This window comes from Panthera tigris, chromosome A1 (genome assembly GCF_018350195.1).
Source record: "Panthera tigris isolate Pti1 chromosome A1, P.tigris_Pti1_mat1.1, whole genome shotgun sequence".
In the NCBI taxonomy this organism is placed as follows: Eukaryota; Metazoa; Chordata; class Mammalia; order Carnivora; family Felidae; genus Panthera; species Panthera tigris.
The window spans coordinates 70975591-70998553 of NC_056660.1; the positions used below are offsets into that span (position 1 = coordinate 70975591).

Sequence of the window (22963 nt, forward strand, 5' to 3'; positions counted from 1 at the left end):
ACTGTTGATGACATGCACGCCTACTTCTGGATTTTTCCATTTTGTCTTACCTTCCTGAAGCAGGTGAGCTCAGTGGTTTACAGCACAGACTTTAGAACCCAATTGCCTGGGTTGTGACTTCAGGCAAACCACCTAACCTCTTGGTCTCGACTGTAAAAAGAAGTAAAACAGCAGCCTGCTGCTCCGTGAGGTCGTACCGCCGGTGGTCCCGCGTGCCCTGGTGGCCGTGGTCATCACTGCCACCGGTGCCCTGAGGACGCATGCCCGCCTTGTCCCCGACCCTCCAGCGGACTCCCATCACAGTGTTTGCTCAGACCCACACTCAGTTCAGCAGCAGAACTATGTAAACACTGTTCTCAGATAAGGCACACAGTGTACTATCATTAACTTCCTTTCTTGGACAACTTTTCTGTTTTCCTTGGAATTAAAAATTGCTTGCAGCTTCCTCCCCCCCCCCCCCCCTTTGCTCAAGTTTCTCTGACACTAATTCAGCCTCACATTTTCAGAAAGTGCTGTAAGAATCCTTTCAGCCTTGACCACTGTTAAAGAACAAACACTGAACTCAGGAAGTGTGAGGATGGCATTGCCTTGATGTGTAGGTTGGGCGGCCCCCATCTGGCACATGGAGGGGCGCTCCAAGGACTTGTACCAGATGGAAGCTTTTCACAGGACTGCAGCGGTGGCGGCGGGGCAAGAAAGTTATTAGCAAAAGAACAGGATTGCTCCGGGCAAGGTCACCTTCCCTTAGAGGGGAGCCAGGCAGTCTCACCAGGTGGGTTACTTCCTGTTCTCTGGGCTACGGACAGGGCCTGTGACAGATCACTTCATTGGCACTGATCAGGAAACTCCTGATCGACCACTTCAGACTACATTTCTGGGGAAGTCTGAAAGGACAGTTAGGTTGGGTGTAAGGTCTTGATTTAGTGCCTTGGCCTAAGTGCAGCCATTTTGGGCCTCTGCTTCTCTTTTTAACACCACCCACTGGGTTCTCCTCATTTTCCCCTGGAGCCATCACCCCTGGAGCCCATCCTGTTGCAATCTGGTACTGCTGCCATCTGGGATGTACCGCCATGCTGCCAAGGGCTCCCCTGAGCCAGTGCAGGATCCTGGCCCCTGGGTCCCATGGCCCCTTCTTCATCGACTCCCTCATTGTGCCGAAGCTAATTTTCTCCCACCCTCAATTAACAATGTGGCTTGTTAGAGAATTCTAGAAATAATTTTCTAAAGAACTTTAAAGTCATTTCTTTGTTTTCTGATTTCCCAAGTTCTTGTTGAGAAGTCCAGTGCTATTGGACTCCCCCATCCTCTGTTCAGGACTTGAGCTTTCCTCTCTGGAAACTCTCAAGGCTTTCCTTTTTCCCTTGGATTCTGAGGTAATGGTGTATCTTCTTGTGGGTTTCTTTCATTTATTGTGCCGGGAATTCCCATCTGAAAACTGACCATCTTGGATCGTGGGGAATTTTCTTCTCATTCCTACCTTATTGTTCTCTTTCTTGTCTTCTAATACTCAGGTATTGTGTTTCCTGGATTAATTTCCCAGTTTTCTTTTTTCCAGGTATTTCTTTTTTCAAAAATTTTTAAAAAGGTTTTTATTTTTGAGAGAGACAGAGCATGAGCAGGGGAGGGGCAGAGAGAGAGGGAGACACAGAACCCAAAGCAGGCTCTGAGCTGTCAGCACAGAGCCCTACTTGAGGCTGGAACTCATGGACTGCGAGACCATGACCTGAGCTGAAGTTGCCGCTTAACCGAGTCACCCAGGTGCCCCCCAGGTATTTTTCTTTATACACTAATTTCCAGGTCTTTTATGAATTTGTGTCTATTTTTTGCCATTGTATTTCTTTCCCAGCACAAAACTATCTCTCATCTTTGGGAAGGTATTATCATGCGTTTGGTTTGTTGTTTTCATCTTTGCCTGCTTTGCCTCTATTTTGGTGTGTTTCTTTAGATGTTTTCTTCAAATGCCAGTAATCCTTGGCTGTTGGCCTTTCATATTGAGAATCAAGACACCGTATAGGAAATTAAAGCTCTGTGTGCTAGGGAGGGAGCCTGATGGTCGACAGGCCTCATGTGGGGGATCTGGGTACAGGTTTGGGGGGTGCCAGATAATGATCTACAGGTATGCAGATTTTCCCTCGATCCCCATTTTCAGGGTGCCACTCACCCCACCCTCAGCTGGACCTGATGTCCCCAATACCAAGCCTCTCTGGACAGTAACCCACCTGTTCTCTGTAGGAAGCAGGGAGACTGGTGTCTCTGCTCCCTATAAGGACGTTCACCCTCTCCTCCTGTTTCTACTCTGATCCTTGTCTTCGCATGCCCATGAGTCCAGAGTTCCTCTGCTGCTCTGCTCTACCAGGTGGCTAGCTGCTTGCTGGCTTCTTACTACGCAGGGTCTTAGGTTTCCGGTTTCTCCAGGCTGCTAAGTCATTTTCTGTCTACCATCTTGTCTTTATGGGCCACTAGAGTGATTTTTAGGGAGAAAGCAGGCACAGAAGAGCCTGTTCCTCTTGTGTCTCCCTCACTGCACCACCCATCCAGCCACTTCACAGGGCCCTCAGCCCCATCATCTTTCCAGAGGCTCAATGTGAACTGGGATGGAGGTGGGGGTTTGGAAACCACTTGCTTAGAGGGGCACTGAGGAGAGTTTATGGCACCACTGACTTGGGTGTGTTTAAGGTCGCCAAGAGAAAGCCAGTAAGGTAGCAATCATGGGCACAGAGAGGGCTGGTGATGGCTGGGGGGACAGAGAGAGGTCTGCTTATAGAGGGGGAATCCTGTCTGCTGAGGCAAGAGCAGGGGGGAGAATGGGAAGCAACCACAGGAAAAGGCCACCACAGCCCTCAGGGAGATGCAGGCTGTGTACCCAGAGGCCTCGTGTTGAGTGCAGGGGTGCACGCTGTAGGGAGCAGAGCTGGTCACCCCAAAATATGCCTCTTTGGCATGAGGATTATTTTAGGATGAATGTTTTTAAGAAACACAGGAGAAACTCTGATAGAAGTTACCCTTTATATAAGAGTCATTTACATCTATAAGGGGTGTCTCCATACATTATCTTCCCAGCTCTACCAGCAAGCAGAAGATGCCTACATCTCTAGAAACTATCGATGCCAAAGGCAAAGACCAAGAGATGCACATCCTTGCCCTTGTTCACTGTACTTTGCCTGAAGACCTCCCACAGCTGGCTTCCTGGCCCCAACATCTTCTTTTGCCTTTTGCTGGAAATGGTATTTAAGGGGAGGGTGTGGGTCATGTGCGGAGGTACTCCGTTCTCCTGGGTCTCCCCATGTATGCAGGAGGTATATGTGTTACAAAACTTGTGTGTTCCTCTCCTGTTAATCTTTTATTACAGAGAGTGTCTCAGTCAAGAGCCTATGAGGGTAGAGGGCATATTATTTTCCCTCCCCACATAAAGGAGGAGATATATTCGCCTCTCCTCCGCTTGCTGTGAAGGTCAAGGGAAAGACAGGTTGGTAAATGGGCAGCATCCAAAAAAAAAAAAAAAAAAAGTGTAGCAGGGACAATAGGAAAGAGTGCACCCAGGGCGTGGTGAGGGGGACCCTGCCTTAGAAAGGACAGATGGGGGGTGCCTGGGTGGCTCAGTCGGTTGAGCATCCGACTTCAGCTCAGGTCATGATTTCACAGTCTGTGTGTTCAAGCCCCGCGTAGGGCTCTGGGCTGACAGCTCGGAGCCAGGAGCCTGCTTCGTATTCTGTATCTCTCTCTCTCTCTCTCTGCCCCTCCCCCACTCTCTCTCAAACAAAAAAAAATTAAAAAAAAAAAAAAGAAAGGACAGATGGGTGGCCACAGGGACGTTTGTGCCGGGTTGCCTGGCCTTTCCTTAAAATAGGTGATGTTGTCTGTCCAGGATGGGGCGGGTGCCACCAGGGCTGAGAACTTGCAGAATGGAAAGAGGTTTAGAACAGTCCTACTGGAGAAAGCCTGGGCTTTGGAATAAGACCCATAAGATGCCAGAGCAGGTTCTGAGCAAAGAAAGTGTCATGCTTCCATTATTCAAGGGATTCAATTGCAAAGGAAGTAAAGAAATGCCTCATCCAGGAGAGGAGAGGGGAGGAAGGACAGAAACTGTGGTCAGAGGGCTGCAGAGGATGGCACTTCTGCAGGGGCTGATTACTTCCCTGCGATGACCGGCCCTGGGCCAAGTGCCACGTGCCATCCCAGCTTACCGGATCCCCAGCACCCCGTTAAAGACGGGTGGTGGTACCTCATTTGAGGGATGAGCAAATTAAAGTGGTCAAGGTGCGGCTCCCTGCACAGAGTCTGTGGGGGCAGCACCAGGAACTGGGCTACATCTATAGGACTCTGAATGCCTCCAGGGCTCTGCACTTCCAGATCCCAAGGGGAACTGTGACCCTGTCACGTACAGCCCAGGACTCAGGCTCTGCAGTGACAGTGCCAAGGACATACTATACTCTTTTTCTCTCCCCTCCCTTTGTTTTGACTGAATTTTATTTGATAAATCAATTACTTCTCTGTATTTCTCTTATTTTCAAATTTTTAAAAATTGTGGTAAAATACACAAAGCATAAAATTTACCATCCTAACCATTTTTAAGCGTACAGTTCATTAGTGTTAGGTGCATTCACACTGTTGTGCACCCATCACCACCATCCATCTCCAAAACTCTTTCCATCTTACAAAACTGAAACTCTATACCCATTACATAAGAACTCCCCCTTCCCTGTCTTCCCACCCCTGGCAACCCCATGCTGCTTTCTATGAGTTTGGCCTACTCTAGGTACCTCACATAAGTGAAATTATATAGTGTTTATCTCTTTGTGGCTGGATAATTTCACTGAGCATAATGTCCTCAAGGTTCATCCGTGTTGCAGCGCATGTCAGAATTTCTTTCCTATTTAAGGCCGAATAATACTCCATCATATGCATACACCATATTTGTTCATTCATCCACCAAAAGACATTTGGGTTGCTTCCACTTCTTGGCTATTGTGAATAATGCAGCCACTCACATAGGATTGCTAGATCATATGGTTATTCTATGTTTAATTTTCTGAAGAACCTCCATATAGTATTCTATTAGCAGCTGTACCATTTTGCATTCCTACCTACAGTGCACAAGGCCTCCAATTTCTCCACAGCACTTGTTACATTGTTTTCTGATGCTTTTTTTGATAGTGGTCATCCTAACTGGTGTGAGGTGGTATCTCACTGTGGTTTTGATTTGCATTTCCATAATTAGTGATGTTTTAGCATCTTTTCATGTGCTTATTGGTCATTCATGTATCTTTTTTGGAGGAATGTCTATTCAAGTGCTTTGCCCACTTTTTTATCAGGTTGTTTTTCACTATTGAGTTCTAGTTCTGTATATCTTCTGGGTATTAACCTTTCCTCAGATGCATGATTTACAAATATGTTCTCCCATTCCATAGGGGGTGCCTTTTCATTCTGTTGATTGCATCTTTGATGCACAGTTTTGAATTTTGGTGTTGTCCAATGTATTTTTACTTTTGAACTTTTTTTTTTGTTTGTTTTTTTTATTTTGTTTTTGAGACACAGAGAGAGAGAGAGAGAGCAGGAGCGGGGGAGGGGCAAGAGAGAGAGGGAACACCAAATCCGAAGCAGGCTCCAGGCTCTGAGCAGTCAGCACAGAGCCCGACGCGGGGCTCAAACTCATGGACCGCGAGATCATGACCTGAGCGAAGTCAGACGCTTAGCCGACTGAGCCACCCAGGCGCCCCTATTTTTACTTTTTTTTTTTTTTTTTTTTTTTTACCATTTTTGGTGTCCTATCCAAGAAATCACTACCAAATGGAATGTCAAACTTTTGCCCAATGTTTTCTCCTAAGGGTTTTATAGCCTTAGCTCTTCTGTTAGGTTGTTGATCATTTTGAGTTAATTTTTGTATGTGATGTAAAGTAAGGGTCCAGCTTTATTCTCTTACATATGGATATCCAGTTTCTCAACTGTTGTAAAGACTGAACTTTCCCCATTGGTCTTGGGACCCTCATCAAAAATCACTTAACTATACATGCAAGGATTGATTTGTAGACTCTGCCGTCTTCCATACCATACTGTTTTGATTACTGTAGCTCTGCAGTAAGTTTTTTGAAGTCGGGAAGTATGAGACCTCCAACTTTGTTATTGTTCACGATTACACTGCTTATTTGGGGTAGCCTGGTATTCTTCATGAATTTCAGAATGGATTTTTCTATTTCTGCAAAAAGTCACCTTTGGGAGTTTTCATGACAGTTGCATTAAATCTATAGATTTGGTAGATCTGGGTAGTCTGAGCATCCTAACAATATTTAATCTTCCAATCCATGAACACGAGCTGTCTTTCCATTTATTTGTCTTTAATTACTTTCAGCAACGTATTGTAGTTTTCAGTGTACAAGCCTTTTACCTCCTTGTTAAGCATTTTACTTGCCTGATTGTTTCAGGTAGGATTTTTTTTTTCTTTTTAAGAGAGAATGAGAGAGTGCGTAAAAGTGGGGAGAAGGGCAGAGAGAGACAGAATCCAAAGCAGACTCCACGCTCAGCCCAACAAAGGGCTCAATCCTGGGATCATAATCTGAGCTGAAACCAAGAGTCAGATGCTCAGCTGACTGAGCCACCCAAGCGCCCCTCAGGTAGGACTTATAATACTACACTGAAAGAAGTGGTGAACAAGACAAGGATGCTTGCTTTCTGATCTTAGAGGAAAACCTTTCAGTCTTTCACCATTGAGTATGATGTTAGTTTGGGGATTTTTATATACAGCCTTTATTATGTTGAGGTAGTTGCCTTCTGTTTCTAGTTTAAGTGTTTTTACCACAAACTGGCATTGAATCTTGTCAACTTTTTCCCCTTCATTCTGTTAACGTGTATTACATTGGTTATTTTCTTATGTTGAACCACCCTTGCATTCCTGAGACAAACTCCACTTGGTGGTGGTATATAATCCATTTAATTCTGTTTCCTAATATTTTGTTTAGAATTTTTGCATCAATCTTCAGCAGGGCTATTAATCTGGTTTTGGTATCAGATTAGAATGCTGCCCTTATTGAATGAGTTTCATTGAATGAGTTTGAAAGTGTCCCCTCCTCTTCAATTTTTGGGAAGATTTGGTAAAATTCATCAGTGAAGTCATCTGGTTCTGGTCTCTGTTAAGGGGTTTTTGATTAGTAATTCAATCTCTTTTTTGGTTACTCTGATTTTCTATTTCATCACAATTTATCCTGATAGGGTATGTTTCTAGGCATGAGCCATTTCATCCAGGTTTCAATTTGTTGGCACACAGTTCTCTTATAATCCTTTTTATCTCTACTAAATGGGTTGTACTTTTCCCTCTTTCATTTCTGACTTTATTTATATCTTTTTTTCTTCCTAGTAAATCTAGACACAAGTTTGTCAATTTTATTTTTTCCTTCCTTTTGCTAGCTTTGGGTTTAGTTTTCCTTTCTTTTCTTTGACAGGTTCATCCTGTCTCCAAGGGCTGCGATGAGGGTCACAGCCAATAGGACATGCAAAAAGCAAAAAGTCTACGTACATGCACCAGATCCTCTCCGAACCCCAGCCAGGGCTAGCTGAGAATATGCGTGTGATTCATCCAGGCTGGGACCAGGCAGCACTGCCACAGCAGAAGGGAATGCCACCTCCTGAGGCTCATACATTACTATGTTTCAGCCTGGTTAGAGTTTTGGATAAAATGCAAGAGTTTAGGAACAGCTCTAGGTGAGCCATCTGGGCTTTTCCAGAGGAAACTGAAGAGTGACCTTTAGAAGTGGCTCTGTCTCTGCTTTACTGTGGTGTATCCCCCCCAGGGTAGGCCTCTTCTAGGACACTGATGGCCTGGCCTGGCCAGCCCTGTGGGCTCAGACAGCAGTGTGGGCTGAACCCTTGTAGGGTGGCCTCAGTGTTCTACAGATGGACGTTTAAGAACACAGTGCATGGTAAGTGTAAGGAGATGCACTGTGGCACAATGACAGGCCTGAATCAAATCCCCACCTCTACCACTCAGCAGCTGTGGGTCTTTGGGAAAAGTTATTTTAAACCTGGGTTCATCCCATCTCTAGTGACTGCTGATTGTGTGCCCGGCCTCAGAACCCAATGAATGTTCTGAAGTTCTCCACCCTACCTCCTTCATTAAGATCTTATAAAAATATCTACTAGCTTATATTCTTCTCAATGAAGCCTCTTAAAAAAATAAAAATTAATATTCTACATAATAAATGGGAGAGGGAATCACGCCATATCAATTACTGGTTGGGTGTTGATGAGTTTTCAGAGCCAAGAATCCCTGGGAAGGTGCTGTTACATAGAAATGATCATGGTTAGGCCACAGGTTGTTAACTTCGACTCTGTGGAAAATCAGTCCAGTAGCTTTCTTCTACAGAAGATAGCTTTTTCCCATAAAAGAAAACCTAGCAATAAAAATTAAACTTCTTTACTAGGAAAAAATGTAGCTAGCTAGAATGACCAAATTATAGTAGTCTACATTTCATCTCTTGTATCCTTTACTACTTATGTAAGGGGAGGAAAAAAAAAAATTAACATTTTGCATTTCTGGCTCCTTTCATAAGAAAAACATCATTACCTTTCTGATTGTGTTTTGAACAAACACAGATCCTTCAGGAAGAAACTCATCCCTGTGGGGATTGAGAAAGGATCAGAGTTAAGCACTGAAACAAGCAATTAATTCCCATTAGAGGATTAAGGCACTCATGTTCACTTTGAATCAGAAAAACAAATTGTGAATAAAATCATGTACAACCAAGAGGTTACTTGTCAAAGTTAATAAATTAGAGAATTGAAGGGCCAACTGGAATGCACAGGGGAGGCTGAGCACCACAGGCAGGCACACTGGTGGGGTTTCATATTTGTGGGATAAGATCAGCCATCCTCTTTAAATGCCACAGAGCCATGGCAGGGACTGGGGCGGGGGGGGGGGGTCACGGTTTGTTATGCTGTCCTTCCGCTAACAGATGGGGTCTATGAGAGGATGTCTAAAAGTGTTTTTCAACCCTGTTATGTCACCATCCACCACACATGGATTATCCTACAATATCAACGAGAGAGACACACGAGATGCTAACATTATTCAGTGTGGCAGGAGCCGATTCTAAATGACCTGAAGCACCATCTCTGCCAACATTACCAGCGTATACAGGACTGAGTGGGAGGCCACTGCTGCACTAAGGTCTCAGGACTCTCCACTTGGGAGTCAAGGAGCCCAAAACTGAACCCCTGTCCCAAACCAACTGGTTGGGAATGACGTGGACAGTGAGGGGTCAGTAGGGAGGTGGGACAGGCACAGAAACTTCTACTTCAGCAAATTTTGGTTGCTTTAGCATTGTCAATATTTCAGAACACGAAACCACCCGTGGAAGTGCCCATCTGGCCTGGCGCTGCTGGAAACGCCTGCCCCTTGCTCAGCAGTTTTCAGTCTTCAAACACAGCCCATCTATAGTTTCGTATTTCATCGCTGAAGCAGAAATTGAAAGTGATTATGAATCATTCCCATAATTGTTGGATTTTTCCTGCTTAATTTTTTTCTTAGCCACCTGGTGGTAAGAGTGTAAAAGGCAGGGTTGCAGTAAGAGTTTATTGTGCTAGTTTACAAACGGCAGCTATCGCAAAGGCTGAGACCACATTTAGAAACACACGTACCAGGTGAAGCAAAGGGCTGACGGTGAACTGTTCTCAAACTTACCGGCAAAGGGACTTCAATGGGCACCAGCTTCTAACATGAAAACAACCTTTAAGTAAAGGCACCTCCATAAAATATTCATCCCGCATGGATTAAAATGTAATGAAATGGGGAAACGTTAGTAAATCTGTATGTTTTCTTGGATAATTCATCAAGCCGCTAACACTGTTCACTGGCTGGTGTCAAATTAAGAGGGTTCGAGAAGGTGGGTGAAGTGGCGGGATTTGGGTGGCACAAAACTCAGCGCCTAGGAGCCGGCCCTGCCTCTTGGCACTGCACTGTTTCCAGAAATGCCTGCCCCAGAGAAGTATGCGGTTGTCGGGCCTGTCTTCTCCCATCTTCTCCCCCTTCTCCTGCCGTATGAAGCCGCTTCAGCATTGGCTCCCGCAGACCCCGGCCACCCTGTCACAAATGAGGACCCACTTCAGCAAAGCCAGCTGCCACCCTAGTCCTTCCGTGGCCACCAGCTGCCCTTAGCAGGTGTCACCAAGTGTGGCCGGATCTCGGTAAGAAGCGCATGTGCTGTGCGCGCCTGCTCTAAGGAGGGTTTTTATTTTATAGAAAACTCTGGCATCTCAGTCAAGTGGCTGCTTCTCCCCCGACTGTAACATTATTTTCCCTTGAGAAAACCCCTGAGTGTCTGATACAGTTACACATTAATTCTTTAGAAGTTTCTCAGAACTGTAGGAAACAGGTGAAAAAACAAAATGCCTTGAACTTTAAGCTGGGGCTCGGCCTGGAGCACCAAGCGCTGGAAGGTCACGTCACTCTCCCCTCTGAGTGGCTCGTGGGCGACGCGCCAGGGAGGGCTCCGGCCGCATCCTGTGGGTGCTTTGATGCTGTCACTCTCCTGCTTGCTAGTTTCTTTCCAGCAACGACAAGGGCTTCCTGCCCGGCCGACCCCGCGCCAACCCCACCGAATACCCCGGAAACGTTGATGGCAAAACACCTTTCTTACATTAACCGAGCAGCGCCGGTGAAACAGCGGTGCCTTTGAAATCAAGAAGCGAGGGTCTCCACTCACAGCTGTCCCCTCCAACTCTGACCCTTCATGGGTCCATGAAACAAACAGGCGCTTTATGGTCCCTGATGCCACACGGGTTCCTCTGAATGCTGCCTCAGCAACCATTCCATGCGTTTTCACTCTTTGGCCATACCAGACATTTTTACAAATAAAATTTTGAATGCCATACCACTTTTAAGGCAATTATTTTACCATCTTTAAACACAGAGTGACCAACGAGGGGGACGTGACCATGCCCTCACATCCTTGGGCCCACTCAAAAGTCTGGGAAGAACAGCTGTAAAGTCCCCAAATGCCAAGTCAGGGAAAGGCCTCTCTGGAAACAGGCTGGACAGTGGCCCGGCCAGGGCTGCCAGGGCCACAGCCACAAACACCAGGCACGGCCAGGGTGGCAGTGCTGCTGCCTCCTGGCCGGAGGCACAGAAAGGTCTGGAAAGGCCTGGCCCCGCCAGCTGGAGGTGGTGGGAAGAGCACTGGGTACCATCAGCCGGTGAGATGCCCAGAAGAAGGTGCTGAGAGTCCTCACAAAGAGCCCACCTGTGGCTCAGAGGGGACAGTATGAATAATGCTGGCCATCAAGAGTTCACAGCATTTACTCCGTGCCTGGCCCTGTGCTAAATGCTTCATTTTACATTCTCAAGTTAACATTCAATGGGAGAGCTCCTTACTCTCTAGCTTCTCCCCATTTTACAGATGGGGAAACCGAGGCAGAGTGACTTACACAAGGTGCCCAGTTATAGCCGACACAGCAGCTGTGTCTGCCTTCACCTGTCCTGCCCTCCGAAGGCTCTCGCCCAACTCTGGGAGGAGGCATTTCTCTCACTGCCTCTGGCCTCCAGAGGGCCCAGGCAGCTGGTGGCTTGGGCCACCGCTCCATACCGGACTCCCTTGATATCCTCACCCAGAAGGCAGCCACAGGTGTCTACGGAGACCTGCGGGGTGCCAGGCACCATGGAATCAGCACTCAGAGGCTGCCACCATCCTGGAATTCCTAATAATTTTATCTTTGAACTTAAGTCTGAGGGAGCGCTAGCGAACAGAGAAGATCCACGCAGCCCCACTGGCACACAGCATTCTTGGTGCCCCAGGAGCACAGTCTCGGGGACAGGAGCATGGGACTCTGTGAGACTCAGTGGGCACAAGTAACATGGTATGTCTATGACCAGGTCAGCTGGGAGAAGCAAAACTCCATTCCAAGCAGAACTTGCTTTGAATGTAGGAAGGCAGGTATATGTTTGTCAGAATCATCCACCTACATACTTAATGTGTAAATTTTCTTGTGTATACATTATATCTCAAAGAAAACTGAAGTAAAGAAAAAGATGAAATGAGATCACAGAAGGAACACAGTTTGCCAGCCTCTCAGTCTATATGATTATCAGTTTATATTCTTACCTGAGTTCAACATGTTCCACAATCCCCAGTCAACAGCAAACACTTCCTGTCTTTTATTTAGGATTTGTGGTGGCCTCCCTTAGTCACTTTCTGGAACCCAACATGCAGTACAAGGCCGGAAGACTTCTTCCCGGAAGGTGAAGCAGCCCTAGGAGCTGGGGCTGAGGGAGCAGTGAATCAGCTGCTGGGATTCAGACTCAGGCCCCACCAGCTATCCTTGCCCACCCAGGGCCCGTCCACTGTTGCTGACTGAGCGGAGGTTCCCACACTTGGCTACTAAGAAACACAGCAAATGATCTGCCTGTTAGAGTATATCTGCAAGCCTGCTAGAGAAGAGTGGAGCTCTTCCCCGACATGCTGGCAGCTGCTCAAGGTATGTTCATGCCGCCTGGCACAAGCCCTCGGGTCAAGAGAAAGAGCCAAGAATCTGCACCGTGTCCCAACCCAGTGTCTGTCTACAGGGCAGGGCAAAGGGGCCAGTGGGTCTGGTTAGAGGCAGGTAACTTGCATCTCGTATCCCCCCAAAGGTCTTTGTTTTTCCTCCATGACAACTCAGGCCCACAAGCAGCAGAGAGAAGGGGAAGGACTATCCTTTAGTGTACTACTGAAAGTTTTTTTCAGAAACATTTTAAGTCTGTAGTAACAAAATGGTTTTTATTCAACTGATCTGCTTTCCTAGGTGAGAATGGGAAGCTTGGAAGTGCAACTTACATGTGAGTCAGAAGCAACACAGAACTATTACAAAATGTCATACAAAGCCATGCTTTTTTAGGTAGTGTGCTAACAAACTATTCTAGAAAGAAGAGAACATACACCTGTTTAAACAACTCTAAGATAACGCTTTAGAAGTCAGGCCTACCCAAAAGTGAATAAACTTGCTACGAATGCAGGTGAGGGTTCCTGGCTAGGTCTGAGCCCTCACTCCCTCTACTTAATATAGTATTTCATGGCTTTACAGAAACAAGCCTCCCAGAAGGAGCACTGGACAGAGAGCTGGGAAATCAGAGGTCAAAGCCAAGCCCCTGCTGACTGTCAGAGGGGCCTGTTTCACCCAGCCACATGAGGCAAGGCCACAGCGGGTGGCAGTGGGGGGTGTGGGCACCCTGGGCTCGGCTGCCCTGGGACCCGGGATCCACAGGGGGCAGATCACAGGCCTCTCTGAATGACATGGGACAGAACTGAATTAGCGAAAGGACTCTGGAAGATGACCAGCAGATACAACTGCAAAGCTCCAGAGCACGACCTAGACCACCAAAGTGGCCCTGAGCATCACTTGGAAACCACCAGCACACGTGGCTCCCACCCACTGGTGTGTCCAGTGCTCCCGGCCCCATGCTCCCCTGCCAGTTGGCACTGCCAGCCCACAGTGAATCAGCAATGAGCCGAACTTCGTTCCCAGTGGGCTCTGGAATTCAGGACCTAATTCTTCCGGTAACAAACAGATCTACCTTCAGAATTACCTTTGCTGAGAATATTGTTAAATCCTGTCTAAATTCTCTGCAAAAGTGCTGGCTACCCACAGGAAGTCAGGTAGGCGAGGGGGAGGAATGCAGACCTAGAGGGAAGGTAACTGCCTGCTGGAGCACCAGGAGGACCGCCCCCGGTGCACATGTGACACACGGATCTCCGTTTTTAAACAGTTCTTAAAAAGAAATAAGCTTTCTTAAAAAGAAAAGCACAGAATATTAAGTCTAATGCGGGTTTTGATTAATTACCTGTCCCCAAAGCATTCAAATCCTTCCCGTGCTTTTCTCATTCCCTCAGTTCAACTCAATTAAAACAGTTGAGAGGGCAGCAAAAACTGAATTATAAGAAAGAAGTGGGGAGGAAATGAAGGCTATGTTACTGAACATACTTTTAAATACTTCACGTAAAGTGGATCCATTTACTCACATTCCTGTGGGGCCTAAACACGCAGCTGGTCACTGTTTGCTGATGGCAGCCAGAACTCTTTGGGTCCAAAACTACTAGAAAAATGTGTTGGGTTTCAAGGGAACTGAATGCACTGAACTGAATCCAATCCTTTCATGTACGAAATCCCCACCAATGTTTTTTTCAATCCCACGTTAAAAGCTACATTATCACTAGGACCAGCTGACAGAAGTCAGTAGCGTTGAGGCTGAACACACCATTCTTCCTCAGGGTCCATGACACTTTGGCCTCGCTAGTGTTCGCGGATGGATCCCAGGACTCAAAATATTACTAAAAAGCCAATCTGGTCTAACTTGGCTTTTAAAAACCACTTAAAAGCCAACATAGAGTCTGTTCCTGGGAAGAGCAAAATCCAGTTAGAATGTAAAACTCTGTTGTTACTATTTTGTGGTTATCAAAGAACAGATACTGCTATATTTAGTTTAAACACTTTTCCAAACTTATTTCAAAACAACAGAACAATAGCTTTGTTTTTCCATTACTGGATATATTTTTTTAGGTTTATAAATGTTCTTTCAATCATGATAAACAAAAGTACTCAGGGAAGCTACCATGGGTTTGCTCAAACATTTTCCTAATCAAATAGCCCAAGGATTTTAGTTTTTTGTTTATAGGAGCTTTGTCATTTTCCTTGCCCAAAAGACTTTCCTACTGAAAAACAAACAAAAAGCCATGTTGTATGTATAAACACAAAGAGAAGAAAATAAGGTGTCTCTCCTCTCCACCCTCCTCTATCCTGGGACCAACCAGCCTGTGGTCAGCAGGAGGACGGTTGTCTCCCCACTCCAGCCAGAGCTGGTAGTAACAGATGTCATCTGGTATCTCAGGAGTTTCCCCCAAATGACAAAGCAATCCGTCCCCCCCCCCCCGCCCCGAGGTGATGCTTCACAAACTACAAACTAAAGGTTAAAGACAGTCCCACTTGAAGCCCCCTACTTAAAGTAGCTGTGCAACTCTCTACCAGTCCTTTGAGTGGGTGCCCACAGCCAGGACCCCTGGGCTCTGCTGTCCAGTGTGACATGGTGCAGAGGCAGCAGGGGAGGGCGAGGAAGGGGAGCTCCAGAAAGAGCCGCCTCTCTCTGCATCATCCCCCAGCTTCCCAAGGAGGGAAGGACACCACCAGGCCACAGTTGCCCAAAGGAGCTGATCCTTCAAAATTCATGCAAATTTGGCATTCTATCACTATAACAAAGATTTCAACTATTTTTAAGTTAAGGAATTTCTCTCTCCCTCCTACTGTTCCAATCTTGGAATAAAGACAGTTCTTTAGAGAGCAGGTCCCTGTCTCATAGTGAGAGCAAGACCAATGCAGACCAGGTGGACTTACCTCTTTCCCAGGTACTAAACACCTGAGATTTACATTAAAAGATGATTATAAGACACACTGTGGGGAGGCCAATGAGACATGCCTGGGGAAGCAGGGCATCACAGGTCCCAAAGGAGAATGACTATCTGAACAGCAGAGTCTTTGAAGAGAAACAGGAAAGAGGTGGACACAAGTCAGGGGATGGCTAGGGGACAAATGGGTGGTTTGAGCAGGAGGACAGCCTGGGCATGCCTGGGGGTCAGGGCATGAGTGTGAGGCCAGGACTATAGGGGAAGAGACAGAGAAGGGAGGCTGGGTCCGGGTCACTAGAGACCTAACTCTCAGCCCTATGTGATGGGGTAACTAAGGGTATTAAGCCTGAGAGGTGACATGGTAAGATTTGTGTTTTAAAAAATTATCTAGTGCAACCCCAGTGGAAGACTGCTTGACATATTCTGATCAGCACTATTTATAATAACTCAAATGCAGATACTACCCAAATGTCCCTCAACAGTAATTAAAACAGGCTAATAAAGTGTGGTATACTGTGGAAAACTCCACAGCAGTGAGAACGAATGGACAACTACATGTAACAACATGGATGAATCTCACAAGCAATGCTGAGTGACAGAAGTCAGGCAGAAACAGCACATACCGTATGACTGTATTTATAAGAACATGAATAATAGCCAGACTGACCTCTGCTGCTAGATGTCAGGCAGTGGTTACTGCCAAGGAAAGACATGAGCACACTTGATTTGGGTGCTGTTTACACGGTGTGTTACTATTATGATTCCTATCATGCTATATGATTTCCACACTTTTCTGATGTGTTATATTTTCATAAAATTGCATTTTACATTTTTAAAACACATATAGTAACAGAGTAGAGGACAGACTTCCAGGAAGGAGGAAAAGAAGAATAAATTAAGCCTAAAGTTTGCAGAAGGAAGGAATAACAAAGATCAGGGCAGAAATAAATAGAGGCCAGAAAAATAGAAAACATCAAACTAAGAGCTGTTTAAGATAAAATTGACAAAACTTTAGCTAGACTAAGAAAAAAAGAGAGAAGACTCAAGTACATAAAATCAGAATAAAAAGAGGAGGCATTACAGTTGACACCACAGGAATACATAGGACCACAGGAGACCCCTATGAATAATTATCTGCCAACAAATTGGACAACTACAAAAAACTGATAGATTCCTAGAAACATACAACTTATTAAGATAGATCGGTGGAGAAACAAAATATATGAACGGACTATTAACAAGGAAGGACACCAAGTCAGTGATCAAAAAACCTCCCAACAAAGAAAAGCCCAGGACCACATGGTTTCACTGAATTCCACCTTAATGCCAATCCTTCTCAAACTCAGCCAGAAACTTGAAGAGATGGGAATACTCCCAAACTTATTTTACAAGTCCAGCATTAACCTGATACCAAAGCCAAATAACAACACCACAAGAAGACTACAGACTCATAATCCGGATGAGTACAGATGCAAAAATTCTTAACAAAATATTAGCAAACCAAACTCAACAGCACATTAAAAGGATCATATACCATAATCAAGTGGGATTTATCCCTGGATGCAAAGATGGTTCAACACACACAAGTCAACAAATATGACAAATATGACATTAATAGAATGAAAGATAAAATCATACGATCATCTTGATAGATGCAGAAAAAGCATTTGACAAAAGCACAACATCCTTTCACGATAGAAACTCTCAACAAACTAGGTACAGAAGGAACATACCTCATCATAATAAAGTTTATATATGACAAACCCACAGCTGACAACATAATAGTGAAAACCTTAAAGCTTTTCCTCTAAGATTAGGAAAAAGACAAGGATGCCCACTCTCACCAGTCTTACTCAACATACTACTAGAAGTCCTGGCCAGAGCAGTCAGGCTAGATGAAGACATAAAAGGCATCTATGCTGGAAAGGAAGAAGTAAAACTATCTTTGTATGAAAACTATACATTCTTGTATATAGAAAATTCTAGAGAGTCTTCCAAAAAACTGTTAGAGCTAATTAACAAATTTAGTTAAGCTGCAGAATACAAAATCAACACCAAGAAATCAATTGTATTCTATACAATAATGACAAAATATCTGAAAAAGAACTAAGGAAACAATCCCAGTCACAAAAGCACCAAAAAGAATAAAATTCCTAGGAATAAATTCAACCAAGGAGGTGAGGGATCAGTGCACTGAAAACTGTAAGACTTTGATTAAAAATAATTGAAGACATGAACAAATGGGAAGATAGTCCATATTCATGGATTGGAAGAATTAATATTGTTAAAATGTCCATATTACCCAAAGCTATATATAGGTTCAATGCAATCTCTATCAAAATCTCAATGTCATTTTTCACAGAAATATAAAAGACAATCCTAAAACTTGTACAGGACCACAAAAGACCCTAAATAGACAAAGCAGTCCTGAGAAAGTAAAACAAAGCTGGAGACATCACACTTCATGATTTAAAACTGTACTACAAAGCTACAGTAATTAAAACAGTATGGTACTGGCATAAACATAGACACATTGACAATGGAACAGAATTGACAGTCCAGAAATAAACCCCAGCATATACAGTCAACTAATATTATACATGGAACCAAGAATACAAAACGGGAAAAGGACAGTCTCTTCAATAAATAGAGTCAGGAAAACTGAACAGCCACATGCAGAAAAATACAATTGAATACTTACCTTACACCACTTCAAAAATTAACTTGAAATGGATTAGAGATTAAATTAAGACCCGAAACTTAAATTCTCACAAGAAAATACAGGGGAAAAGCTCCTGGACATTGGTCTTGTCAACAATTTTTCAGATATGACACCAAAAGCAAAAGCAACAAAAACAAAAATCTGTGAGACTACATCAAACTAAAAAGGTTCTCTACAGCAAAAGAAACAATTAGCAATGAAAAGGCAACCTATGGAATGGGACACAATACTTGCAAACCATATATCTGATAAAGGGTTAATATCCAAAATATATTAAAAAAAAAAAAAAAACGCCTACAACTCAGTAACAACAACAACAACAAAAACAAACAATCTGATTAAAAAAGGGGCAGAGGAACTGAATAGACATTTTCCCAAAGACATACAAAGGGCCAATAGGTACATAAAAAGGTGCTCAACATCAGGAAAATGCAAATAAAAACCACAGTGAGAGGGGCACCTGGGTGGCTCAGTTGGTTAAGCATCTGACTCTTGTGCTCTACATTGACAGTATGGAGCCTGCTTGGGATTTTCTCTCTCTCTCTCTCTGCCCCTTCCCAGCTCATGTGCTCTCTCTAAATAAATAAACATTAGAAAAAAACTACAATGAGGTATCCCCTCATACCTGTCAGAATGACTATCACCAAAAAGATGAGGTAACAAAGGTTGGCAAGGGCTAGAAAAAAGGCAACCCTTCTGCACTGTTGGTGGGAATGTAAATTGGTACAGCTGCTATGGAAAACAGTATGGTAGATCATATGAGGTCACAGAAAAATTAAAAACAGAACTACTATATGATCCAGTAATCCCACTCACAGGTATATATACAAAGAGATATCTGCACTCCCATGTCACCGCACTAATTGCAACAGCCAAGATACAGAAACAACCTAAATGTCTGTCAACAGATGAATGGATAAAAAAGATTGTATGTGCATGTAACATATGGAATACTACTCATCCATGAAAAAGAAGGAAACCCTGCTGTATGCAACAACATGGATCAACCTTGAGGGCATATTAAATGAACGTCAGAGAAAGACAGAAAGCCAAACTTGTAGAAACAGAGTAGAATGGCAATTACCAGGTGCTGGGGCTGGGTGAAATGGGGAGATGTTGATCAAAGGGTACAAACTTCCAGTTAGAAGATGAATACATTCTTGGGATCTAATGCACAGCACTGTGAATACAGTTAACAGTACTATATTATATATTTGACAGGAGAGATCTTAAATGTCACCACAAAAAAGAAATAATAGGGATGCTTGGCTGGCTCAGTCAGTAGAGCATGCAACTCTTGATCTCGGGGTCATGGGTTTGAGCCCCTCATGGGTTAGAGATTACTTAAATAAAAATTAGCCTGGGTGGCTTAGTCGGTTAAGTGTCTGACTCTTGAATTAGGCTCAGGTCATGATCTTGCAGTTTGTGAGATCGAGCCCCACATAGGGCTCTGTGCTGACAGTGTGGAGCCTGCTTGGGATTCTCTCTCTCTCCTCTCTCTGCTTCTCCCCCTCCTCGTGTGCGCTTCCTCTCAAAATAAATAAACATGTAAAAATAAGTAAAACTTAAAAAAAAAGAAATTAACAACATGTGACATGATAGAGATGTAAGCTGGTACTATGGTGGTAATCATATTGCAATATATAAATGTATCAGATTGGGGCACCAGGGTGGCTCAGTCAGTTGTTCAGCTTCGGCTCAGGTCATGATCTCATGGTTCGTAAGTTCAAGCCCCACATGGGGCTCTCTACTGTCAGCTCAGAGCCTGCTTCAGATCTGTCTCCCCCTCTCTTTACCCCTCCCCTTACTCGCATGTATGCATGCATGCTCTCTATCTCAATAATAAACATTAAAACAAATAAATGTATCAGATCAACACACTGTATGCTTAAACTTATATGCCAATTATATCAACAAAGCTGGAAAAAATATCAATGGAATTTCTTTCTGTAGTAATGGGAATGTTATAGAATTAGACAGTAGTGATGGTTGTACAACCTTGTTAATATACTAAAAACCACTGAATTATATGCACTTTGATATGGTGAATTTTATGGTATGTGAATTCTATCTCAATAAAAATAACTGGTTAAAAAAATCAGTTGAACAGAATAGAGAGTCTAGAAGTAGATAAAGGTACCAAGGTAATTCAAGAACGGACAGTCTTTAAAACAAAAGGTACTGGAAAACAGGATATCCATATTAAAAAAAAAAAAAAAGAACTCATCTCATTCCATATACTTAAAATGTGTGCAAACTGTAAGAGTAACAATTCTAGAAGAAAAGCTTTTGATAGGACACAAAAAGTACAAATAAACAGAGAACATGGATAAGATGGACTTCATCAGAATCAAAACCTGCTCTCAAAAGGCTCTGATGATTAAATGGAAGGGCAAACTCAGACTGGGAAAAACATCTCCAAAACACACACAGATAGACCTTGGAGATACTGCGGGTATGGTTCCAGATAACTGCAATATAGCAAACATTGCAATAAAGCAAGTCAAATGAATTTTCTGGTTTTCCAGTGCATATAAAAGTTATGTTTACACTATGCTTTATATTAAGTGTGCAACAGCATTATGTCTAAAAAACTGTACACGTTAATTTAAAAAATTCTTTATTACTAAAAAAATGCTAACCGCCTGAGCTTTCAGCAAGTTGTAACCACTGATCACAGATAACAAATACAGTTCTCCCTTGAACACAGGTTTGAACTCTGTGGGTCCATTTATAATTGAATTCTTTTTGAGAAATACAGTACTGTAAATGCTTTTTCTCTTCTTTATGATTTTCTTAATAACATTTTTTCTTTAGCTTACTTTGTCGCAAGAATACAGTTATGTAATACATATAATATATAAAATATGTGTTAATCACCTGTTTGTTATCAATAAGTCTTCTGGTCAACAGTAAGCTATTAGTAGTTAAGTTTTTGGGGAGTCCAAGTTACATGCATACTTTGGGCTATTTGTAGGGGGGCTGGTGTCCCTAGCCCCCTCCATTGTTCAAGATTCAGCTGTTTAATATTAATAGAAAAGATTAAAATATTGCAATAATTACCAAAATGTGACACAGAGACATGAAGTGAGCAACTGCTATTGGAAAAATAGCAACTGTAGACTTGCTTGGAACAGGGTTGCCACGAACATTCAATTTGTAAAAACAAAAAACCACACAAAAAACAAAAAAACACCTAATTATCTGCAAAGTGCAATGAAGTGATGTGCAATAAAACAAGGTATGCCTGGATATATTTGATAAATTACTTATATCCAGAATATACAGAGAACTCTTAAAAATCAGGAAGAAGAAAAACAGCCCAATTAAAACTGGGCAAAAGATTTAAACGCTCTCCTGACATATGAATCTCATAAGCACATGAAAAGATGCTTAATGTCATTAATCATTAGAGAAATGCAAATAAAAACTATAGTAAGATACTATCATAGAATGGGTAAAATTGAAAAGACTACTGATACCAAGTGTTGACAAAGATGTAGGGCAACTGAAACTATACGTTGCTTTTGGAAAAGAGTGCAGCAACTTTGGAAAACAATCTTAAAAAATTAAAGATATGTTTATCATACAACCTAGCAATCTCACTCTTGGGAATATACTCAAGATGAATAATTTCATATCCTGCATGAAGACCTATATATGAATGTCTACAGCAGTTCTATTCATAGTAGGCAACAGCTGGAAATAACCCAAATGTCCATCAACCTGAGAATGCATAGACAATTTGAGGAGTATAGATGTAATAATACAGATAAATCTCAAATGTATATGCCAAGTGAAAGAAGCCAGATGCAAAAGGCTACATGCCATATGATGAGTGTCCACTGACATTTTGGAAAACACAAATCAGAGGGGCAGAAAACAGCAGTGGCTGCTCCGGCTGGGAGAATAGAGGAAATGGACTGCACAGGGGCATGAGGCAACCTTCTGGGTTCATGAAAATATTCTGTATCTGCTTATAGTGGGGAGCACATGAGTATATACATTTGTAAAAATTCACTGAACTGAAAAAAAATTACTGAACTTCAAATATTAAATAGGTGAATTTCATCTCATATAAATCAATAAAGCCAACTTATTTTTTAAAGGCCTGCCAAACATCAGTATTTGTACAAAGTCCCCTTTATCCACTCTGATTGTACTTGCTTTTTTTTTAAAGATTTTTTTATTTTTAAGTAATCTCTACAACTCAGAACCCCGAGATGAAGAGTCGCATGCTCCACTGATTGAGCCAGCCAGGCACCCCTGTACTTGCTTTTTTGCAGTATGTTAGGATTCCATAAATTTTAGGCCTTATCTTTGCCAAACTGATTTATCCATTCCTCTGCCTCAATTTCAATGAAGATCGCTGATAAGTCTCTTTACATTCTCGTTTCTTAGCTTTTACCCAGGGGAGCTTAACTCAAGTCTCCATCTGGAAACAAGATGGAATTGCCCTGGGTTCAAGTTCTAGCCCCACCAGGACACCAGGATTACCCATTTCCTGGGTGAGTGAAAACCCTTCCTCAGCCAGGCCCGTAAGAAGATTTAATAAGGATGTGGAGCACCAGGTTTGGCCTCAGGCACAATGCCTGTTTCTACTATTTTCACCTAGTGATCCTCTCAGTTAAGGACCCATATCTCTGCCATCATCACCTGCCCTCATTAGATGCCTGTGACTTGCCTGGGTTTTTTTGTTATAGATAGTTCCATTTCTTCACATAATCTATCTTTGTTCTCCCAGACTCTTGTATGAGTTCTGTGTGTATGTGTGTGTTCCTGGGACACAGTGTCCTAAAAAATACAGTGCAGCTCTTCTCTAAAGCATTAGGGCACGTGACCCAAAAAGACTGACGTACGTGTGGGAGAAATCTTTGCTGTCCAG

General features: G+C 43.4%; 1 protein-coding gene across 10 annotated transcripts in view; it reads right to left on the reverse strand.

The window, feature by feature from the left end:
* GGACT (gamma-glutamylamine cyclotransferase) overlaps positions 1–22963 on the reverse strand; it is a 47503-nt gene that overhangs the window by 3032 nt on the left and 21508 nt on the right. The window contains exons 3-5 of one of the 10 annotated variants that reach the window (XM_042979741.1): positions 8555–8606; positions 7508–7645; positions 51–150 (exon numbers count right to left, since the gene is read on the reverse strand). The exons of 6 other annotated variants lie outside the window; for them this stretch is intronic. The gene's annotated coding sequence lies outside the window, so the exon portion shown is untranslated. Of the gene's footprint in view, positions 1–50; positions 151–7507; positions 8291–8554; positions 8607–22963 lie in introns of those variants that run through there. 3 more of the 10 variants (XM_042979743.1, XM_007075316.3, XM_042979746.1) reach the window with 3 other exon arrangements.